We start from the raw sequence: 26,886 nt of genomic DNA, 5'->3' as shown, positions 1-26,886 counted from the left end.
TCAAAAGAAAACCGTTAACCCTGACGAGCTTGAATTGAAGCGGTTTTATTTGTGTACTCTTATTTATATCCGATTCAGGGGGTTGAGTGCTAATTGAAGTGTAATTGGAAATGAGCCAAGTCTCAAATTCGATTTCGAATTGTTAATATTGAAAAAGGAACCATTTTTCTTCAAAACTTATTATTAATGGATAAGGAATGTATGTGTTTAGAGTATTAAACATTAAACACGGAGTTCTCCAATTAATCAACCCCACATTTAGATTTACTTGCATAAAATTTCATATTAATCTGTTATCGACTTTATATTGTATTGAAGATTTTATAAAAGTAAGCAACAACCTAATGTCAAGAATAATTTCAATGTTCGCAACGGGAAAAATGTAATAAAGTTGATAGTTTAACATAATAAGATTTATGTTAGAGTAATAAAGAATTTAAAAAAAAATATTTTTTAATTCTTCTTCTTTATTAAAGACAATTTGAAAAACTAAAAGCAAACCGGTTTTGAGAATATTGAAAATATCATGAATGTAATTATCTAACAAGAAACTTGCTTTCAACAATAATCTACTTGAATGTCTTGCATTATTGTTGTTGTTAGGTATGTTGCCGTGCATTGTACAAATATGTACGTTTGACCCCTATTTTTATTAGTTTTCCATCTATGCAAGGTTGTTTACATTCATCCCCCTTTTGTGACATTTTAATATTGATGCCCTGGGATTAAAATATCGTGGAATCTTAGAAGGTAAACATTTAACGAGGAAGTTCCCCAAATAATTCACTTACTTCACTTCTAGATTTAGTTGAATTTATTTTTATTTGAATATATTATTGATTTTAAATTGTGTTGAATGTTAGTAAAGTAAACAAAAACCTAATTTCAAGAATTGTAGAAAATATGATAAATTATAATTAATAATATTTTAAAAATTTTAAACTGGGAACCTCTAGCATTATTTAACAATTTTATTAATTAATTTTGTGGCAGTATTTTACTGTTATGATAAAATGCAATATACAAATATATAATATTTTAGTCCTTATTTATATTTACATTAGCTTTTGTTGTATAATAATATTGTTGCTTCAATCATCTAAGATTAAAATTATTTTTATTAGTCACTATCCTTTGATACATTGTAACATTATTGCTGCAAACATCTGAGATTAAAATGTCATGGAAACTTATTATTTTCCAAGGAATATTTCAAATATTAATCCACTTTTATTTTAGATTTAATTGCTTAAAATTTCATTTTAATCCGTTATTGAGTTGATATTGTATTTGACTGTTGATTGTTGTATAAAAGTTAATAAAAACCCAATTTCAAACCTACTCTCCCTGTTTTCAATCTGAAAAATAAAATAAAAATAAGGTTTCAAAAATATTAAAACTGGGAAATTCTTACGTGTAAAATAAATGGAAAACTTTAATAAACTTCTTAATTTTTTACATTATTCTTGTTGTTAAGTATCTTAACGTATATTACACATTATATACATTTAATCCTTATTTTTATTAATATTTTTAACACTTTTTGTGTCGCATTGATGATGGTGCCTCAATAACCTATGATTAAAATGTAAATTTTTAACAAATATTCTGCTCACTTCTAGAATTATTTGCATACATTTTCATTTTAATATTATATTGATTGTTTTACAAAACAATACAAAAATCTAATTTTAAATCAACAATTCTTGTTTTTGATCTGAAAAATAAAATGAACCAAATGTTTTAAAAACTTCTAACATGTGAAATAAATTATGTGTTTTAAGAATTTTCCCAATTTTTATTACATCATTGTTAAGTTTACTAACATCCACACCTGTGGTTAAAATGTGTAATTTTAACAAAAAAATATTTTATCAAAAAGTTCTTCAAATAATCAGTTCTATATTTATTTGCTTAACAATTCATTTTAATTTGTTATTGGCTTTATATTGTATGGAATCATGTATAAAAATGCTAATTTCAAAACAACTTTTACTGCTCATGGTGTGCAAAACATAATGAACTTAAGTTTTCAACATTATCAAACTCAGGTACTTCTAACTTGTAAAATAAATGGAGAATATCAAGAAATTTCTTAATTACATTGCCTTATTATTCTTGTTAAGTATAACAAAATGCATTATACAAATGTTTTACCACAAACCGAGGAGTTGCCCAATTAGTCTAACTCACTTCTAAATTTATTTCCATAATATTTCATTCTAATCTGTTTTATTAATTTATTGCCGAAATCATCTGAGATTAAAATGGAACTTATCAGATGAACATTTTACCAGAAAGTTCTCTAAATAGTACACTTCATTTCTAGATTTATTTGCATAAAATTTCAAACCCGTTATTACTATCCTTAACGAGAAAAATGTATGAATTTAAAAAAATATAATAACCAGGACTATAAAACGTTTAAAATAAGTTTTTGAGGTGAAAACTTTAGCCGCGATGGCCACTTTTTGGTAGGGTAAAATCTCGTGCGTTCACGTCACCAACATGCTTATAGCAGTATATCTGTAGCTATACGGCCGACGTGTAGTGATGTGTATATCTTATAAGTGAAATTGAATGGAACATTAACGTACGTTTTCACATCTCTCGGCAGTCTCTATAACTGCCAATTTTAATTTTTTTTAATCAATCTTCTGATACACAGTTAATATGTATTTAATTTTTTATCTATTACCGTTATTTTTATTAGACTCTTTTCATTACTTTTGATATACAATATTATTGCCATAATCGTCTGATATTAAAATTCTACAAATTATTCATTTTACTTTTATTTTTATAAAATTTCATTTAATCAATTGAATATTGTGTTTTTACAAATATTATTTTAAAAATAAAAAATGAAATTAATATTTTAAAAATATCAAACAAAAATTCGTATATGTGGAGAATTATATAAGTAATTATAAGTAATTATCAATAATTATAAGTTATCATAAGTAATTATAAGTAAATCCTTAATTTTCTTGCATTAACGTTTTTGATTGGTTTAGTACAAAATAAATAATTGTCACAATTATTATTAAAATTATATATATTATGTAAATTTTAGTAGACAAACATTTTACGGGTAAATTCCCCAATGAATCCACTTTGTTTTAAGATTTATTTCCAAGAAATTTAATTTGATATCATTTATTTATAGGGTAATATATTGAATGTCGTATAAAAGTAAACAAAAAATAGATTTTAATCTCACGTTTAGTTTTCATTGACATGAAAAATATGTTTCAAAATCATAAACTCTAATATGTAAAATATCTGGAATGTCTGGTATCCTTAATTTTTTTTCAATTATTGTTGAGTAACATGCGTCACCCTTTTGTGACATAATAGTTATTGCCACAATCATCTGGGATTAAAATGTGCCATTTTAATGGGGTTAGTTTCTCAAATTACGACGTGGTGACAATAATTTGGGATTAAAATGTTGCGCCATCTTAACAGGTAAACATTTTATCACCAAGCCCTTCAAATAATTCATTTGGCATATTTATTTGCTTAAAATTTCAGTTTAACCTGCTTTTAACTGAAAGTTTCATTAAATGTCAAACAAAAACTTAATTTCATACCTACTGTTGATTTAACTATTTAACCAATAAATTCGCCGCAAAACATATCAAGGTCATTAATAACTTAATTTTTTAGTCCGCTTCTTGTTGAATCAATTAAGACAATTACACGTGAAGTTGCAAGTGTCCACCACAATTCATCGCAGTCCGCCAAGCGAATCAATTCGAAACAATCAATAATTAATTAAACAGCGTGCCGCAATAAAGGAAAATTGTGGTTTTCATTTCGTGAAAAACTACAACAGTAACCGTCTACCACGTCCAAGCACCGCTCTAGACATCATATACAGAGCGAACGATACTCCAAGACAACTAAACTGGTTTCAATTGGCGGCGGTTCTTCATCTGATATGTTTGCAATCCACGTCATAGAGCAATTACAGGCAATTCAATTAAATTATTAACGTGGCTGCTGGCTAATCAATAAATCGAATGCAATTCATTTTTTTAATCAACTTGCATTAACGATCAATTAATAGTTCGTTAAGCAGGTGAATGTGACTAAGGACTTATAAATAACAAGTGGTATGTTTCCTTGAATACATAAAGGGCGTTACCCAAACGTAAATGTTTTAGACGTTACGAACCGAATATGTTAAAACAGTGTTAGTCACAATCAGTCTTTTTATTGGCACGTGAATAGTTTGCATATTTTGCAGTGACTAAACACAATTTATAATTAAAATTAATGGGAGAAAATGCTGGTTTGTAAAGGAAGTTTGTTTCGCCGAGAATTTTGCTACTTTGAAATTGTTCAAGTTTTGTTTTACGGTCCAAATAGGTTTTCCGTTGGAACACTAAAGTGATTATAAAATTGTAATTTGAATTCTTAATTGTTATATTCATTTTAAATGGAATAGTTTTGTAACAATCCATAACTTCTACAGTCTGTCTGGTAATAAGCTTATCACTATATATCATAAAAGGGTTGTATATAATGAAAAAGTAATAAAATGTGCAAATGTTTATAGATACAGATAAAATTGTATAAATAATTAATTAATTGTTTTTATCATTGTAAATTTCTATCAAGCTATTAACGTATTTACCATTTTATTTGGTCAAAAAGTACAGTTTATATCACAAATAATTTATAAGCGATGTCAAGTTTAAGCTGCACTTAGCGCCCACACAACATTTGTAGAATGAATAATTTTGTTCATTTATTCACGTTTCACCTTTAAACTATTATACCAGGCATCACCTTTATTATTTAAGATAATAAAATGCGATATTTTACGGCCACATTCGTAAATATTGCGGTGGATTTTGAGAACTCGACTGTTTGTTTTAGTCGTCTGGTTAAGTAATTTAGCGTTTAATTTTCTTGCATTTATTGACGTCAACAACTTCCATTATTGGCAATTTTATTACTCCACTTTGGCCATGAATATTTTAGTGGTTGCCTTGATCTTGCGAAGTTCCGTTAGTTTGCTTAGGTTCCTGAAATGTTTATTTCGAAGGAAATCTGCTGCATTGTGAGACAGGTGAGGCCACGTCAATATACATCATTTTGTAGCCTTCCGATTGTGTGAATACTCGTAGTGTGTATTCATTCCAAGTCATATGTTGTCGAATATTTGCACGATATTTTTGTCACATGTGGTCCGGTTTGATCAGCCGAAATTCAATCATAAACACATCCCCAATATCCCGTCTCGACTAGAAACATCCGGAAATTAGAATTTCCCCACACATCCGAAATTTCTGAAACGCTTCGTTCTTGTTTTTCGGCTTATTTCTAGGACGGATTTGAATTTGTGAATTTTATGTTTATAAAAAGTAAGCTTCAGCATACGATCTGCAATCATAACACGAGACAAACTGTTTTATTGTTCCGTTTCCACAAAATAGCATTGAGATTGAATGAATTTCCATGCAGTTATGTGCACAATGGAAGTACTACAATTTAATTGAAATCTCTGCAACCTTGAACGAATTCAGTTCCACTGATAAAATATTTTAATTTCGCAGTAGCCTTGTGGACTCGCTTCGCATAAAAATTTATCTACGTTTGACATTCCTGATAATAACTAAAAGTTTATGCTGCGATCTATTTTTAGCAACTGTCAACTTTAGAAGGAAGGAAAACTTTTTAATTTTAATTAATTAACACCGAATTTTATAGAGTGGAGTGACGTTTATTTCACCAATAGAATTCTAGGTAAGCGTTTTGTTTCCAAAATTTTTGCAGTATGAGCATTTTTTTTATTCATTTTGTGGGGCGCCCAAGTACGAGTCTCAACACAAGGGATTGACCAATAAAATTCACATGTTGACTATAAAAAATGTAACCAATGCTGGGCACGAAACAGACATTCGTACATTTTTCCATGAAAACGATACTTCAGAACTTAGGTCAGGTTTTCCCGATAAAAAATAGTTAACGACAACCGACAACAATAACTTTCAACAGTAACATTAATTAACTTTAGCTCTCGATCATAAACGTCTTCAGTTATCCCGTAGAAAAACCGTTTTGCCTCCACAAAAAACAGACGGATTACAAGCTCATAATTTGAACCGCCTAAATAATGATGTTGGTGTAAATGCACTGAGTACACGAAATTGACGTACAAAAAAGCCTGCAAATAATGTTGTCGCCATCAATCACCTTTTACCCCTTGCACACGGCGGTTTTCTGAATAAGGTGAGACGGACGGGGTAGTCTTTAGACACTATTTATCTTAGGCCCAACTCCACCCATTCAGGCACTGCTTTCAACGTGAATTTATCACCCCGCTTTTGCAGCAAACAACCTCTCGATTCACTTGGAAGCTGTGAAAACTGCGTAGGTTCGCATTTTTTTCACAACGAGTTTCACTTTTACTTTCAGTTAACTGAAAAAGCCGTATCATTGGCCCAATTATCTGTTGTTATGTGGGAATTACGTTTGTTTATTGTGTGTTAATTTACGTATATACTTTATATTTATATCGGGTTTTTCAATAAAACTAAAAATATCCAGACACATGCGTCGGCCTTCAAAGAATCATTGTGTCGGGAAATAATTATATTACCGCAATAAATTTGGATCAAGTATATTTTGTAAATTACGCAAAAGTCTTCAACCTTCGTAACGTAAATATTTATTGGAAAGTATAAGAATGTATTATTAATGATAATAAATTTGTGATTAAATAAATAACATTTTTCTATTTGATGAAATAATCTCATATGTTTATTTGTGCATTTGACAAGTTTGATAAATAAAATTGTTTTTAATTTATTTGATATTAATTCAATATTGCGATTAATTTTATATGTTAAAAATTGCTTTCAGCTTCGTGTTTTATATGCTCGTTAATATAGAAAATAGAAAATGTAGATCCAACAGACATTTACAGAGAGTAGTAAAATTTCAGTCAGAATTATTTAATATATAGCTCATCTTACGAAGTGGATAATTTGAATTATATCAAAAATGATAATTTCAATGCCGTTTTATTGCCACTAATATATTATCAAAATAATAATAAACAAAATAATAAACCATGAAATATCCTGAATAAATTAAACAAAATTGTATCAACAACACACCATATAAACTAAAAGTAATATCGCCAAATTTGTTAGGAAATTAATTAAACAAAATTAATTAAAATCTTTGCCATATTCAAAATTAGTTAACGAATAAATTCTTGATACCACCAAGCTCCTCCAACTTTTGTGGCTGCTGGTGTTGGATTGCGAGGGCCATTGTATCCGATTAAAGTAATGAAATCTGTTCCAAATTCTTGACCAAATGGAATAATAATGGGTTGTATAACTAAATGATGATATCTTCGAGCATTCATGGTTTCTCGATTTAATATAAGCAACTCCGTGTGGATCTCTAAAGAAATTCCACACACACTGTTACAGAACCATTTCCAAAAGCAACGGTTGGTTAAATGTTTCATTCCTGGTATCCTTCACAACGTTCAGACCATGTCCAGATACGGTTATCCGTATCGCATGATGTGCTCCCAGACTCATCCATAGGTTGTAATCGTTGGCCCAAGCTCTGCATGCAACCCGATATTCTCTATTTAACAGAGTGTGTCGTAAATCTTTTATGGCTCCAAGACCAATTTCAAGCATCCTTCTTCAGATGGTTGATAGACCTACAGTGATTCCACCGACGGCCCGAACCCTAGATATAGAGAATGAGCAACATAATCAGAAAATTGTTCTTTGGTAGTAGCTCCTTGTCGACCACCACTATGTCGTATATTAGCGTTACTTGTTTGTCGAAGATGATTCCAAGAGCAACTTATTACACTTTGTATGACATTACACATTTGACCTGGTTGTTGTTGACTAATATTGCCATTTTTCAAAATTAAAATTATCGTGTCAAAACAACAGATAAATTAAGAATTAATAGAATAAAATGTGTTCACATCTACAAAATTTTATTAAGAAATGGAATGCTATTTATTTTCATGTCTATTACATATATAAAAAGTAAAATAAATTTAAATTTTTACCAAATATTCAAATAATGTTACAGGTCAAAATAAAACAAATAACAAATATATCTATGGATGGAAAACTAACCTTTGAAGGGTCCCAAAGTAAGGTACCAAATGGACATAATTTTCTGAATGCATAGCTGGTCTGTCAAATTAAAATCGTCACTATTCACTGAAGACGAGCTCATTCCATTCCACTTTTCAAAGCTGTCACTTCAATCCGTGACAAAGATGTTACAATATAAGAGAATAAAATTAACTACTGGATCTATGTAACAGAGCATGTTCAGCTACAGCAGACTTGTCTCATTGTCCTAGTTTGCAGTTTCGTATGTGTTCCTTAAACCTAGACCTCACTGAACTTTTTGTAGTACCGATATATATTTTTCCACAAGAGGGACCCTTCTATATTCGGCAGATCTGAGACTATGTTTAATCTTCCTTGTTGCTATAAAAACAGTATGGATGTATTCTTTTAATATGATTTTTCCATTTCTATCGGTAACTTTAGATACAGGATCTATGTGTTTTGTTTTCTATGGTACTGACTACATTATACGTTGCCATCATTGAAATTAATTCAAAATATTTATTCAATACATGGAATGTATAATATTTCCTTCTAATGTACATGTATTGTTTTCACTTGCTTTCTAAGGTTATTAAAAATGTTACGCAAACTGATATTACTAACGTTATTGCTAATTATATCGCGAATTGATGCATACATAATTCTATAAATTATTACTTGCTGGAAAGATTAATAAAATTGCATACAAATCAAGTAATTATTATATTTTGCAACCACTTTTGATTTTGAACTTTTTTACACGTCAATATTACAAGAAATGTTAGCTAGGTGAGTGAAATCTAACATAGGTTTAGGTCGTTCACACTTGGTTTCGTTTCTATTACTTCAACTTATCTGCATCATAAACTTAAATTAGTATTTCTTTTAAAATTAATTCTACGCAGTTTAACAATGATACACATGTATGAATGTGCAAATCATAAATAAACAAAATAAAATAATTATTTTCAGAATGTCACGTCCGTTTAAAATTTTTATTTGAAAGTCCCCATCATCCACCTACAAAAACTTTGTGCTTTAATTATGATTGCGTTTGGTTAGGAGCCAATCTGTTTAGATTTAAGTTTTTCATAGCATATAAATCAATTTAAAGTTTCGAATTTCGTTAAATTGGTTGCGCCTCACTTTATTTTGTGCTGTAATTTAGGGTGGTGGATTATTTACTCTCTGTTTGTCTGGATTTTTTCTCATTTATATTTTATTAAATACAACCCAAACATTGTGGAATAATTAAACTAATTAAAATATATATATATAAATCAATTTAAAGTTTCGAATTTCGTTAAATTGGTTGCGCCTCACTTTATTTTGTGCTGTAATTTAGGGTGGTGGATTATTTACTCTCTGTTTGTCTGGATTTTTTCTCATTTATATTTTATTAAATACAACCCAAACATTGTGGAATAATTAAACTAATTAAAATTTATAATTATGTTATGAATTTTACTATGAAGATAATTAATGCTTTGAATACATTTTGCAGTTTCAACATAATTAACCTCTTACATAATCTTATTTACAGATGCTGTATTAAAAGTGGATGTCATTATTTTAACAATGCAATTTGTGTGGTTACATGTCATCTTTAACATTGAAGTTCATTAAATTTTATTGGAATTGTGTGACCAAATTAATCACAGTTATCTAATTTAAATTTCAACTTAGGTGTTCATAATAGTTAGTGTGGTCAGATACTCTACTAAATAATGTTTACACACTTAATTACAATTTGATATTTGAGTAGCATTAAATTCGACATTATAATTATGTAAGTGGCAACTCAATTAGTGAATTGGTTAAACAAAGAAAACTTTCATCATCACTAAAGTAGCTTCCAGTTTATTAAATTTAATATAAAATACATAATAAATTTATTCCATGCTTATTTACATGAAATAAGAAGTTTATTAATGAACTTTACGAAAAAGAAGTTTATCACACGTTTTAATAACCGAGAAGAATAATGGCTTGGAATGATAAGACAATTAAATTCGTCGCTGAATATTTTTCATGTCGTGAGAATTTGCCTGCTGTGGCTCACCGAAATTAAAATTTACTTATTTTCTGATGTATATTGTATCTTCCAGGTTTTATCATTTCTGACACAAAATTTGCATTCCATGCAGAATATTCTGGGCGGTTGATTGTATTATTCTCAATTTTCATTATCTGAATATTCTTCGTTGAGTTACAAATAACATAGTATGCCATTGGAATGTTTAAATAATCCAACTTGCACAACCATTCCGGTTTTTAGAATGAATTTTATCTATGAATCATTGGTATTGATATTAAAAATTGTCGTTTGACTATTATGACTAAATGTGCACTGTTTTAAGATCTTAATAACATTCCTTTACAGGTCACCACATCAAACTTACGCTAAATCATTAATATAAATAATAAAAGATGCTTTCATTATGTAAATAATTGTTAATTATACTTATTGACGGACCTATACAAGAACGTAAACCGTACAAACAGTTCTATAAACAGGTATACGAGCTAAACGTGATACAAACAATGCAATTAGTGCAACTAAACGGTTTTAATGTAACACAAACAAATAGCAGGAAATTCTCATGTTGATCTGCTCTCAACAATTAACTCTATTTATGGTTTACTACCACCTTTATTTTAGTTAGTATGCAATCATATTTGATAACATTTTCCGTAAACAACTATCGAATTTTACTCACAGTAATTCGGTTGTTTGTTCATGCCACCCAAAACTAATTTGACAATTTGAGTTTTATTTGAATCTAGTTTTTAAGGGTTTAATCGACAGGTTGTGAATTTATTCGTGACATTCAAAGTATCCGAATTCAAGTAGATTTTTGGATTTGTTCCAACGTGCCACGTCCTTGAGACTAAATGGACTTTTAGACAGTTGTTAACTAAAATTTTGATGGATTATAAAATCTTAACTTTGAATGTACTACAACTAAATTACTGCATTTATCTTTTACATTATTTCAATTGTTTTTCATTTTAATTAAATTCAATGATATTTTAAGCTTTTCATTTAAATAAGAATTTGCATTTTACTGCCAATTAACCCTAGATTAATACCTCTTTATTATTCTAGTCATGGATTGATTGTTTGTATTTGAAAGTCCGCGATAAAAAAATGAAATATATGACAATATTTTAGTTTATTACAAGGTTATAAATATAGGATTTAACACATGGGCTGAAAAGTCCAGGGCTTAACACATTGATGGTGCTAGTTTTAATGTATTTACCTCTTTTTCAGTTAGTACTAAGCTTCAAAAGACAACTGTTAAAATTTCATGATATTGTATTAATTAGTTTGTGAGTTATTGTGCTAAGAGTGACTCTACTTTTGTTATTTTCCAAACAGTGGATTTTAAACAGTTTCTTGGTGGAAAAAAATACCGTTCAAGCAAAGCAATGGCTTGAAAAGTGATATAGGGACTCCGTTTCATCAGAAACAATAATAAAACGTTTGTTTACTGACTTCAAACGTCCAAATAAGATGGTAACACCAGAAAAAATCCACAAAATCATTTTGAATGATAGAAAAGTGAAGTTGCGTGAGTTAGCTGACATCGTAAAGATATCAAAAAAACATGTTGGCTTTATATTGAATAAGGATTTGACTACGAGAAACATCCGTTCAAAGTGGGTACCGCGTTTGCTCACTGTTGGCCAAAAACAGGAATGTGTTGATCATTCTGAGCAGTGTTTGGCCATGTTTCAAAGTAACAAACCGGGATTTTTGCGTCGATAAATGACAATGGATGAAACATGGATCCATCACTTCACTCCGGAATCAAAACGATCGTTATCTGAGTGGACAGCAACTGGTGAACCTTGTCCAAAGTGCCCGAAAGCACAACAATCGGCTGTAAAGGTTGTGGCCTCTGTATTTTGGGATGTGCGTGGTGTAATATTCATCGACTCTCTTGAGAAGGGAAATACCATCAACAGTGAATACTATATAGCGTTATTGGAGCATATGAAGGCCGAAATTGTAAAGAAATGACCGCATATGGCAAAGAGAAAAATTTTGTTTCATCAAGACAACGCACCGTGTCACAAGTCAATCAAAACAATGGCAAAGCTACAAGAAATGGATTTCGAATTGCTCCCACATCCACTGTATTTGTCAGATTTGGCATCCAGCGACTACTGGCTGTTGCAGAGCACTAAAAAATGCTCGCGGGTAAAAAATTTTGCACGAATGAAGAGGTTATTGCTGAAACAGAGGCAAAAGATAAATCGTTCTAAAAAAGTGGTATTGAAATGTTAGAGCGGCGCGGGATTAATTGCGTTGCCCTTCTTGAGGGAGATTCAGCCCATGTTTTACACATATTTCAGCTAGAAATAATTACAAATCAAATCCACAATTTAATTTATTCGGCCACTGTAACAGTTTGAAAAGAAACAACAGAAATTTCTATAAAATGTAAAAATATATTTTAAAGGAAAACGCGACCTCGAAAGTGGGACACATGCAACGTCTAATAAATAAAACTCTGTTATGTTGTTGTTTCAGTTGCCGTTTTAATTAAATTTCCTAATGCTTTTGTTTACATATACTTCTATCGATTTGCTGTTTTTAACTTAAAGCAAACGTATAAAAAGAACATAAAGGCTTTTTCCAATTTCACCATCGCAATGCCTAATTCCCTTTTTCTTGTCTTCACAAACAATTTGTCGAGTTCGGTGGCATCCGTTGTAAAGCTCCACAACCAGGACGCGTATTGACTGTATTCAAATGGTAACTTTACTCCCAAGTGCCATTGAAGGAGCATTCTCCTTTTGTAAACAGATAATAAAGTCGAGTCTCTACTTTATTAAATTTAAAACTATCGCAAAAATTACGAGCAGATCGTATCTGTAACCGACCTGTGACCTACATAGCCAGAAAAACAGGAGATTCGCATTGAAGACATTGGTAATCAGGTCAATGCACATCGGCAATAAAGTTTTATTTTATGATCGCAGATTTGATACATTATGTATGTTCTTTTTCGCTAATGGTTGTAAATGGCTTTCATCGTTAACGAACTACTTTTGCCTTTTCTCTCCCGGCGCTTGAGTATAATGTTACATTATGTAAATCAAGTAATTGCCTGGTTATTACTTTCTCTTTCTTTCTACATTGCAAATGCATTTAATTTAATTGGTTTGAGTAAATTAGATTGTTGCCCTCATTCATTTTCTATTATGATTTGTGATCATTGTTAGTGGTACAAAGTTTTAGAAAGGCTGCAAGAAGTAATAAACAAGTAAACTCAACAAAATTTATTAAAATATTTTTTTTACTAGTACAATTCAAAACTACCACCTTCACTTATTTTGCTCCTTATTGATATGCTTTTTCATAATTCTCAACAATTTACATTGATCTGCACACACGACTATCATGGTCTCCACTATTGAATCTTCATAAGTAAATTCTACTTCTCTCATTACACACTCGATTATATCCTCAATTATAATTGGATCCAATTCCGGTTTATTTGTCTTTCGTAAGAATTCCGTCCTGTACTTGTAAGGCAGTGAAGAGGTTGCCAATGTTTTTCTGGTGAATAGGAGACTCATTAAACCTCTCGTTGCTTTGCGAGCGGATGACCAATCAATCCTATCAAAATCACGGGTTTTGACTTTAGTTCCCAAGGAACCAATGACAATATAATCACCAAATTCTGCCATATTACTTGATATGGTTGTTTTATGTAATTTTGCTTCGCCGTATTTCCGTACGTGTTTATGCGGTAACCACTCGTTTCCGTCCGAAGTCCGTTTAGTAAATTGTCGATTTTCTTTCGCACAAAATAGACGTATTTAGGTATTCTGTGCAATTATTATTACAATTCGAAGAGTGTGTATCGAGTCTGAGGGTGGCCGTTTATATTTCAAATGTTCAATACCTGTAGTACTAACTGTTACCTCTGAATCAACTAGAAGTTTATTGTTACCATAATAATCCGGTATTACTAGAATTTTTCAAAACTTCAAAACATAATTTGATAATGGTTTGTGGGAATGCCGTTTTCAAATATGTTGTTATGATGGAAAAGACAATAGTATCATATTATAATACAAAGTGTTATTCTCTTCAAAAACATTCTTTATTACCTTTTATCACGTGAAATGATCATAAAGTTTTTTATTTTTTACACACAATCAATAAGTTTTTTGTATTATTTATTCACCAATCCATTAATATTTTATGGGTCATTAATCTTAATAGTAACAACCCGTGGGTAGTAAGAAATACAGTATTTTTTATTATTTACGTTAGTCAGTTGAAAAAATTTAGAACACGCAAGTAAATATTACACTTTATAGTACGTATAAATCATTTTCAAATACTCTGCAACAACTTTTGCCGAATTTGTTCCACCTAATTAATTATTAAAAATTTCTGTATAAATCATCAAAATATCAAGAAGTTATAAATGGCCTTGAAATCTACAGATGATTACAGAAGTTTCAAAGAAAAGAAGATTTTGAACAACATCTTTATATCTTCTGTTTTATTGTTGAAGATATTTTTAGATTAAATATTTTATTCAAATCTTAGTTTAGTAAATATAATAGATATTACAGTTTTAGATAATTGATGATATTTGAACATATTTGACACATTTTATAATAAAAATAATGCAAAAACAAAAATATTTATAATTAAATAATTTAATAAATAATAAATTTAATTTTAATTTAATTAATAGTGATAAATGTTACAGAATATTCAAGTAATATACTACAATTATATACTTCCAGTTATTCTACAGATCTTAGCATTTTTTAAATTTATTGAATTTGCTCTAGTTATTCAACATTGTTGTATATTCCATCGTAATATCAATAAGTTCCAAGTAACTTTGTTAAAGAAACAAAGAATATTTTGAATGACCTATCTTCAAACCCTCTGTTTCATTGTTTGATATATTTTCAGTTTAAATGTTTTATTTAAGTTTTAGTTAAATAAATATAATAGATATTACAGCATTGAATAATTGATTATATTTGAACATATTCGACACATTTTAGAATAATAAATAATGTAAAAAGAATAATATTTATAATTTAATATCTTAATAAATAATAAATTTAATTTCAATTTAATTAATAATATTAGATGTTACAGAATATGCAAGTAATATACTACTTCTAAATTATTTTTCAATTATTCTACAGACGTTAGCATTTTTTAATGTTATTGAATTTGATCCATCTAATTATTCAGCATTGTTGCTGCATTCAAATATCAAGATGTTCCAAGAAACCTTACTAAAGAAGAAGAACAAAGAATATTTGAATGATCCATCTGCATATCCTCTGTTTCATTGTTTGAGATATTATCAGAATAGATATTACAGCATTGAATATTTGATTATATTTATTTTCGACACATTTTAGAATAAAAAATAATGTAAAAAGAACAATATTTATAATTTCATAATTACGAATTAATAAATTTAATTTCAATTTAATTAATAATGTTAAATGTAAGTAATATATACAAGGGTGGTCCGATAAGTACTTAATCTCATCCCCGCCACGGAGGCTTACTTTACAGACCCCGAGAAAACGTATTTTTCAGACGGATTAAAGAAGTTGGAGCATTGCTGGGTCGCTAAGTACTTATCGGGCCACCCACGTATACTACTTATAAATTATTTTTCAATTATTTTACAGACGTTAGTATTTTTTAAATTTATTGAATTTGATCCATCTAATTACTTAGCATTGTTGCTGCAATGAAATATTAAGATGTTCCAAGACACGTTGCTAGATAAACGAAGAAGAACATTTTCATACCTTCTGTTTCATTGTTGGAGATATTTTCGGATTAAATGTTTCATTTAAATCTTAGTTAAGTCAATATAATAGATATTGCAGCATTGAATAATTGTTCATAGTTGAACATATTCAACCGACACATTTTAGAATGAAAAATAATTTAAACAGAACAATATTTAATTATATTGAATTGGCTCCATCTAATTATTCAGCATTATTGTTCAAAATAAACTTGCTAAAGAAAAAAGGAAGATTTTTAATGACGTATCTTCATACCTACTTTTCGTTGTTGGAAATATTTTCCGATTAAATACTTCATTTAGATCTTAGTTATAGGTATTGCAGCATTGAATAATTGGTCATAGTTGAACATATAAAATCGACACATCTTAGAATATCTAAATTTAGTATATCTTAATAAATTATACTTTTAATTTAATAAATAATAATAAAATACATTAATTATATAGAAAGAATAACATATCAGTTCAAAAAATATATTTATTGTTAATAAAATAAAATTTCATTTCTTCTGTTTCATTCTGATTAATACTTATGTTATGAAAATTAAAGTCAAATTATATGACTATGACAATTGATTGGAGGACCTATAGTATAAAGACAACGAGAGAATTGATGAATCTTCTCTTCACCCTCTGGTAATTGAACTAATATAACTGAAAATAGTACGCACGTAATGACGACTAAGAAGCGTTGAATGTAAGTCGTTAAAGAAGACTTCTGAGAAGAAATCTGTCAAATGCAACTATGTATCTGTGTACAGAGTGATCTCATCGCCCAACGTCACTAATCACATTGTTGGCATGTGATTTGATAAAATTATATTATAATAATAATGAATAATGGCAATTAGTTTAAATTATTTTTTAATAATATGGTGACGTTTAAAATTATAATACTACAATTATAGTAAATCGAAAATTGTAAATATTAAGCTTCGTACAGACTTGAACAAAGTTTCGCTCCACATCTTCAGATATTATTGACAGTAATTTCATAATGTCACAGAATCGTTAATGTTGATTTTTTATAAAACTACAAATCTATTTCAGAGAACCCCGTTTCCAGTGGCTCAAATATTGTTAATGTGAAAAAATTATTTTTTTACGAATTATTTTTTAAATCAAATGTCTGCCCAATAAACTGTCAAAAATAATACACATATTTTTAAAAAATATTGAAATATTATAGCATTAATACTGCACTTAAAAGTATTGGTATAAATATAGTATAACTAGCAAAATAACAAAGAGTTCGCGGTTTAAATCGTGACAATATTCGCGAGAGCGTCAGGACGGGTTATTTGCCACAATCACTGTGGTTTGCGAGTATACGTATTTTTAGTTGTGCGATAAAATGGAGGGAATCGAAGAAATTGTTATGAATTTGCTTGATTTATATGAAAAAAATTAAGTACTGTGGAAATCGAAACATCCGCAACATTATAATAAGATTAAAAACATGATGCTTGGGAATATATTACAAGAGATGAATTGTGATACCAAGAATGAAAAAAATTACATCCCCTGTTTTCTTCTTTACGTCGAGAAAAGTACAAAATAAAAAAGTCAAGGCACGGGGAAAGGTAAGTAAATATTTTACTAAATTAATATTTATAATAACACATATTATTACATAATTTAAAATTATAAGTATAAAATTATATTTTTTAAAATTACTGTTACGAGAATAGTAATATGAAAAGAGTAAAAGTAACATGGTTATGCAAGGAATTTTTATTATTATTTATTTTTAATGATTGGTTTGTGTACACAGAAGATACACGGGTATTTTATGCATAATTGTCCTGCCAGACCTGCTTTCCACAATAAAAAATTCTTCCAATTCTCTTCGAATGTCTTGGGCTGTTGGACTTGATCTTAATGGAATATTTGAAAGAGGCAGTTTCTGTTTTCTTCAATTGTTGACCCCCAATTTCCAGGAATCAAAGCCCCTTCAATCTCTTATACCTGGTGGTGTGTAACAATTTGATATCTCATTTCTACACAAGAAATTGAGTAGGTGCGCTACTGTTAAAGTAATTAATTGCGCTTTTTCTGGTTTAGTAAGCAATGGTTTTCGTAAAATTGGAAAAACATTTGAAATTCATTTTCCACTACTCTTCGACTCGACACATTCGATAATTAAACATTCTTTGAAAATTTTCTTTGAGAACATATCCTGAAAAAGGTTTATTAGATTTTCACTTAGAGTAAATGCATTGTTACTAATAAAAATATGGGATACATTTTTCTCCCGATCCTAAAGAAGTCCGTTGTGGTAAATGTAATCTTTAAAGATGCTTCCATTCGAAATTCGTCCTTGGGAACCTATATCAGAAGACAATAAATTATAATTGACATCCACTAGAGCAAAAAATACTATGCTAAAGGTAGATTTATAATTCATGAATTCACTGCCACTGAGTATTGGTTTTTGGATCACCACATGCTTCCCATCTAAAGCTCCCAGACAGCTGCAAGCTATTCCAATTCTGTTTTAGGTATAAAACAATAAAAAAAAATGCGATTGTAATATTTGTTTGTAACAAGTCTGATTGTTTAGGACTCTTCTTATTAAACAGATTTGTGATTAACGCATAAAACAAGGCTCCGTTAAACATAAATAGACTTAATGTAAAAGCATTTGTAACACAATGAAACAATAAACATATTTTAAAATAAGTACAATAGATTTTAATATTTTTGTAAACATCACAAACTTTCTTGTAATTCTTCATAAACACTGGTAATAATTGTATTGCCTACCCTACCTCCCTTACAGAAAACGGGAATTGGTAATCCCCCACACAATAATAAAAAGAACAAAAAAGAGTAAACTTTTCATTTTAGAATTAATTGACATTTTTCTATGTTTAAAATATCCCCAAAATTAAAAATTACATATATATATATATATATATATATATATATATATATATATATATGTGTATTTTTTGGTAATAATTTATTATAGATCGTCGATGAGATTATTTGCATCCCCAAACGAAAGTTCGATGGAAGATTCATCTTCATCTAGATGACAGACACCTACTCCTATTCTTTAAAGGAAGAAAGCAAGGGAATCGGAGGACGCGAGGCTTTTAGTTTGCTTGAAAAGTCGGCAAGATCAGAGGAAGAAACAAAATGCCAAATTTTTTGTAAATTAGTTCTAACAAGTTATAAGCTTATAGTAATGAACTGCCAGGCTTCAGCAAAAAAAATTGTATATGCCTCCTATTGTAAATCCATCATTTGCTTCTAATCCAATCAATTATTCTCGCAAAATATTATATCAGCATCCTAATCTTTTCCATCACTGACCCATCATTTTTATAGAAAGTACTCATCCAAAACCTCAAATACCTCTTCTAGTCATAATATGGATGAAAATAATTAACACTTGAAATAAACAAGAAAATAAAATTTAATTTGTTTGTACTTACCTTTATATTTTCTATTAATATTTGACACACATCAGGGACAATCCTACTTATAGATTATTTGGAAAGTTTAGTATCTGCCAATCTATCTTGAACATTAATTGCTTTTCTGAATTTGGTATCCTATTTTTTTATTTTTGCTCCAATTTCGTTCAATAGAAATTCAAAGACAGAAGGTGTAATTTTTGTTTGCCACCATCTTCTATATTTTCTTTTTTCGGTCAATGCGTAATGAATAGTCTTCTTGTAACTCTACACACTTCTCTTAGCGATGCTCCTATCTCGCCTTTCAAAAACAAAAATTTAATTACTACTCGATGCTCAATTTTTTCCATTTTCACAAAAGCACTCACATCGACTCACTCAAACCATTTTCAACTAAAAACTGCGCGTCCAAAATGGACAAAACTTTAGTGAGCAACTGTCAAAAGATGTACAACGAACATATGTTCACTAGCTTTTAGTGACAAGTACCTCCTTCTTGGGGTTGGGGTCGGAAATTTTTCAGACCACCCTCGTATTTATGCTGCGTTCAGAGTAGAACTTTGTTCAAGTCTGTAAGAGGTTTTAAGTTCTTTAGATTCTTTAGATACTTTAGATTCTTTAGATTATTTAGATTATTTAGATTATTTAGATTATTTAGATTCTTTAGATTCTTTAGATTCTTTTCTTTCGATTCTTTAGATTCTTTAGATTTTTTAGATTCTTTAGATTCTTTAGATTCTTTAGATTCTTTAGATTCTTTAGATTCTTTAGATTCTTTAGATTCTTTAGATTCTTTATATTCTTTAGATTCTTTAGATTCTTTAGATTCTTTAGATTCTTTAGATTCTTTAGATTCTTTAGATTCTTTAGATTCTTTAGATTCTTTAGATTCTTTAGATTCTTTAGATTCTTTAGATTCTTTAGATTCTTTAGATTCTTTAGATTCTTTAGATTCTTTAGATTCTTTAGATTCTTTAGATTCTTTAGATTCTTTAGATTCTTTAGATTCTTTAGATTCTTTAGATTCTTTAGATTCTTTAGATTCTTTAGATTCTTTAGATTCTTTAGATTCTTTAGATTCTTTAGATTCTTTAGATTCTTTAGATTCTTTAGATTCTTTAGATTCTTTAGATTATTTAGATTCTTTAGATTCTTTTCTTTAGATTCTTTAGCTTCTTTAGATTTTTTAGATTCTTTAGATTCTTTAGATTCTTTAGATTCTTTAGATTCTTTAGATTCTTTAGATTCTTTAGATTCTTTAGATTCTTTAGATTCTTTAGATTCTTTAGATTCTTTAGATTCTTTAGATTCTTTAGATTCCTTAGATTCTTTAGATTCTTTAGATTCTTTAGATACTTTAGATTCTTTAGATTATTTAGATTATTTAGATTATTTAGATTATTTAGATTCTTTAGATTCTTTTCTTTCGATTCTTTAGATTCTTTAGATTTTTTAGATTCTTTAGATTCTTTAGATTCTTTAGATTCTTTAGATTCTTTAGATTCTTTAGATTCTTTAGATTCTTTAGATTCTTTAGATTCTTTAGATTCTTTAGATTCCTTAGATTCTTTAGTTTAGCATAGTGTATAGTATGTGAGTCACTATACACGAATTTGTATATACGTATACATACACAATTAGAAATATGAGGAATGTGGAATGAGGAAATAACTTACATTCTAATGAAGTAATAGTCTCCCTCAAACAGACCAAGATATTCGAAGAGAATTGGTAGAGTTTCTGTGTACATAAAACAATCATTAAATATAAATAATAATAAAAACTACTTTTACTATTTTCAAATTATTATTCTCGTAATGGTAATTTTAAAAAATATAATTTTATATTTATAATTTTAAATTATTTAATAATATGTGTTATTATAAATATAAATTTAGTAAAATATTTTCTTACCTTCTTCCACACCTTGACTTTTTCTTATTTTGGCCTTTTCTCGACATAAAGAAGAAAGCGAGGAATCTTTTTTTTTGCATTCTGGGTATCACAATTTATCTCTCGTGCAATATCTTCCCGAGCATCTTATTATAATGTTGTGGATGTTTCGATTTCCACAGTACTTCATTTTTTTATAAAATCAAGTAATTTGAAAATAATTTCATGTATCCACTCCATTTTATTGCTTAACAAAAAATATGTATACTCGTAAACCACAGTGAACAGATTATGGCAAATAACCCATACCAATCTGCGAACACTAAAAACCCAAGAAAACCGACAACCGATGGATGGTTTAAACCGCGAATGCGTTGTTATTTTGCTAATATATTTACTAATACTCTGAAATGCAGTATTAATATTTATAATATTTCAATATTCTTGAAAAATATGTGTATTATTTTTGTCAGTTTACTGACTATTTGTTTTAAAAAATAACAGAATTATGAACATGTATATTTATTATGAAATTTGGTATATACCCATTACAGGGGTTGTTTAATCCAGTGGTATAGTTAGATTTTCTATAAAAAATTTGCCAGTATAATTTCTTCATTTCTCATGCCAAAAAATTACCCTGTAGGTTTTGGTGTTGAGTCAAAAATTGTGACATTTTGTCTATAAGTAACATATTTTCATGCTTTACAATTAAATAGAATTGAATCGAAAATAGTTTGTCAAAATCACACAATATATATATATATATATATATATATATATATATATATATACATATACATATACATATATATATATACATAATACAAACTAATTTTTGTTCATTTTGGCGTGTCGTATTAAAATATTTTAATAATATTAAGATATTTAAACATAATTGACCATTATTTATAATAAAAAATATTTTAGAAAGAATAATAATTATTATTTATTATCTAAGTAAATAATAAATAATAATTATAAAAATAACAAATACACAATAATATTAACAAATTTAGCAGATATTTAAACATAATTGACCATTATTTATAATAAAAAATAATTTAGAAAGAATAATAATTATTATTTATTATCTAAGTAAGTAATAAATTTAATTTAATGAATAATATTGGATGTTATAGAAAACGCGAGTAATATACTACAATTTTCTTAATTTAATCCTGAATATAAAATTCCTTACAACATTACAACAAAGCAACAGGAACGTTACCTTGTAAGGTATAATTTAAAATAAGGTAGTTAATTATAATTAAACAAAATGAGAACGACGAATAATTAATAAAAACAAGTTAATTATAATCAATTTATTAGAAAATTCAGTTTTATGTTCTTTACAATAAATCTAGTGAAAATTTACTTCCACTACTTTTTACTTTTCATAATAATGGATGACACTAGTAATACACGGTACAATAACATTAATTAGGAACATTTGTATCTCTTATAATTTACAGTTTCAATTTACTTACCAATGAACATATTGTTCTATACCGTCCACCTTCACCCTTAATAAATCAACTTATAAATTTAGTGTGGTGATTAAGTAATTGTTGTTAAAACTGTTATATATTGTGGTGGGTAATGTATAAATGTTCGCTGCTTCAGGTTTATTCAGAACCTACAATGTTACACGCTTGTTAGATTTCTTCTCTTCTTTCTTGAACAGCTTGCACTCATCTGCACATTTTGTAGTAATTGCAATACGTACTGCACTCTTCTCGACCTTTAGTTCTCGCAAAATGCACTCGGTTATGTCGTTGATTATGACCGGATTTAATTGTGGCTTCTTTTGCTTGTCTCTGAAGGCTGGACTACATTTACCAGACAGTGAAGAGGTTGCCATTACGGGCCTGCTAAAAAGAATATTCATCAAACCTCTCGTCGCCTTGTTGCAGTTACTCCAATCAACTTTATCATAGTCAGAAACTGCGACTTTGGTTCCCAGAGAACCGATTGTGACATAACCATCAATCACTTCCATATTGCTTAGAGATGCCCTACTCCCTTTAGGTTCCTTCTTCTTCTTTTTCTTAGGTATTTCAGAAACCAATACATTGGCGTTGGTTTCCGTACGTTGTATTTTACGTGGAAGCCACTCTTCCTCATCTCTTGCTCTTTTTAAACTAGTTTCCAAACTATCTTCATGTTCAATTTTGATCTTATGTTGTATTTCGGAATTTGTTGGCAGTCCCTCTTGATCGCTAATTGTCTCAGCGAAAGAATCAGATTCAGATTTTTTGATACTAGTTTTTTGATTTTCCATAGCAGAATCGGGCTGTAATGGTGGAATTTGGGTGCAACGTTGCATTACTGCCATTAATCTCTCTTGGCCATAAGGAAATGATGTTTGGATATTGCGATTTTCCAACATCTTCTTCCATATATCCTGAGTCATTTCTATACGGTCCAAAGTGTTTTCAATTATGTTCACCAAATTGTCAATAGTCTTTTCACATAAACCGACATTTCTGGACATTTTCGGAGTAATATAATAAGACTTCTTATTATAACAACTATTAGATGAAAAGTTTATATAAGACAATGTTATGTGAATCTGAGAGTGAGCTTTTATATTTAAAATATTCACCTGTATTATTTGTATTACTGACTTTGAGATCATTCATCTAATTCTCTTACCTAAAAATCAACTTAGGTACCTTTCTTCTGTTTCCTGTAAGATTTTATTTAATTCAAAAAATCAACGACAAATTATTTTAATAAAAAACTGAATGTGATTTTTTTAAAACTGCGATTTGCAGAAAATTTTTATCGTACATTTATTTACTAATGTCATTAAGATTTTATGCTGCTATATAGCTACGAAATATACTACAACCAGAAAACGATTCTTTTTAATTCATTTCTTTTTTAATATACGGATATCTTTATTTACATAGTTTTTATATAATTTTTTATTTCGAGCAAGGTTCAATACAGTTGACTTTATAATCCATTTCTGTGTAGAGGCGACCATTTATCGATACAAATTAAACAAAAAATTCTAGAAAAGTTTCAAAATGAGAGAGTTCCTGTATATACATGTTAAGGGCGATAGTCTATATATATTTTAAAAAAATTCACACATCGATTTTTTTAGTATATTTGGTCTATAATATTGAATATTGATTATAAATATTCTGATGTTTGTATTTATGAATACGACCATCTGCCAATATAGTAATTATTTTTAATCATTGTGTGCTATTCAAATAATTACGTTTTAATCACAAATTGAGTACTTATTGCATGAAACCTTCTCTACAAAAATATGCATTGCCCACGCTATTCCTGGGTGTTATAATCTTTACGTGACTACACAAACAAATTTGGCATATGCTACCGGTAGATACTGGTTCCACAAAAATCGCCCGCTACAAAAAACGTTATTTTGTGGAGCGTTATTATTATAACGATTCATCCCCGAGTTCGACAGCACGTCGCGATGTATTGTCGCGACAATGTGATCCTTGTTAATAAAAGTTATTCCGAATGACTTGTTTTCATAAATTTTTGTATAAAATATATTAAACCAAAGATCTAATTTAAAACTTTCTTTAGATAAGGGTATGTACAAAATTCGAATTTTTACAGCAATTACAAAATATGTATATTGAATTTAAGTATTAAAAATTAAACGCATTTATTTCACTTCTCCTCTCTTGATAATTTTTGGATAAAAAGGAAACTTTCGCACATTTATCGAGAGCCACAAAGAGCCGCATCTGGCTCGCGAGCCACAGGTTGGCCACCTCTGTTATAAACAGAACTTTTTGGGCCTCGGTATTTTTAAAACAACTAATACCTCAAATATTTTTTTTTTCAAATCAACTTTAAACAAGTCAAAGAAAATCAATTTAAAGTAAATAAATTTTTCTTTTTTGAATTGACATTAATACAAATAATATAAGTATAGTTATTTAGATTTATTATTATTTTTTATATGAAACAATCAGTATTTTTGTGTAATTTTATTTTTGAAAATATATAAAATTAAACACAGTAATAAAAACAATTAATTTGAATTGGAAAAATATTTTCTTAATTTACTTTGTGAAAGATTTATCAGGGCTTTGTTTAAATAATATATCAAACAATTTATAAAAAGCATATGGATAGGAAACATCCGTTAGTAAAGTGAATCCATTGATATTGACCAAAATGATTTTCAGCTATATCATGGATATCGAACGTTGGTACATGCACTTAATCCATCATACCGATTACTACACAAAAATAACCACTAGAAAAATAATGTGTACTTTACTTCCGGCTAAATATGAAGTGTATAAAAAAAGTAAAGAAGCAATGAACAATGTAAATAGAGTTAATTTTACAACTGATTGTGGGACGTCATCTACAACAGACAATTTTTTGGGAGTTACTGCAGTTACAATAACTTAGAAATTAAACATACAGTATTAGGATGCGAAGTTTTTGGTGAAAGACTATACTATTTTCAATCTTGGTAACGTTATTTGTCAAAAATACTGAAGAATGGAATTTAAAAAATAAAATTTTAATGATTATGTTAGACAACGTTTCAAATATTAGGAGAACAATAAAAGAAGAACTTCATTTCAGTCAGAGTTCACTCATTTTGGGTGTTATGCACACACCGTGAACCTTATTGCTCAGATTTCTTTAAAATACGGTTCCGGAGTTTTGGAAAAAATTAAAGGGATTGCAGCGTTTTTTAAAAATTCATCTGCCATGATACTATTTTTAGTAAGACAAAACAAAACGTAAGTACTAGATGGAATTCAACATACTACATGATTTGTAGAGCTTGAAAATCCCATTCATACCACTGAAGCTCTTATAAAACATGATTCATATTTTGTCTGGAAACGAGTTACTAGCAGTAATTCTTAAACCATTAGGGGATGTTACTAGAACTATGAGTGGTGAAAATTATATAATTGAATCAAGTGTAATAATTTTTGCTAATGGATTGCTAGATGTTTATCCGTAATTATGTAATAGAAATTATTGTATTATGTCAAATTCTGTGATAGTCTCTATTTTGGACGGATTTAGGTGACGCAGAAAATCAGAAATCGTTGTAACATGTGTTACATATTAGATATTGATAAGGTTTCTATTCTTTTTTCAATATCGTAATATAAGTTAAGTTTGTTTACAAAAACAAATATATTTATATTATTTATTTTATTATTTTGATATAAATAATTCCTGAATATTCAGGACACTTATTTATACTAATGTAACTAATTAACTAGTAACATACACTTAAATTTACTATACTAAAGCTTAAAATTAACATTTTATTGTATTGTAATATACAATTATATACATATGCATATATTTGATATAAATAATTTTTATATATATTTATATAAATTAGAAATTAAATTATACTAATTAACTAGATAATTAATAGCTCAAAATTGACACTTAGTGTATATGTAATATACACATATATACATACTTAAACCTTAAAACTAATATTTACAATTTTTGAATATATAATATATAATTGTAGTACTACATAAATTTGTGATTATTATTAGTACATCAATATATCAAATTGATATTAAGAAACCATACACAATGTCGTTGTGTATGGCGATTCTA

The 26,886-nt window shown here is 28.7% G+C and overlaps 1 protein-coding gene across 1 annotated transcript in view; it reads left to right on the top strand.

Moving 5' to 3' along the window:
- Window positions 1–26,886, top strand: part of LOC109600377 (free fatty acid receptor 4-like) — a 48,539-nt gene that overhangs the window by 6,000 nt on the left and 15,653 nt on the right. The gene's annotated exons all lie outside the window — the stretch shown is intronic.

Source organism: Aethina tumida, chromosome 3, assembly GCF_024364675.1.
Source record: "Aethina tumida isolate Nest 87 chromosome 3, icAetTumi1.1, whole genome shotgun sequence".
Taxonomy (NCBI): Eukaryota; Metazoa; Arthropoda; class Insecta; order Coleoptera; family Nitidulidae; genus Aethina; species Aethina tumida.
This window is presented reverse-complemented; position numbering and strand designations above follow the sequence as displayed.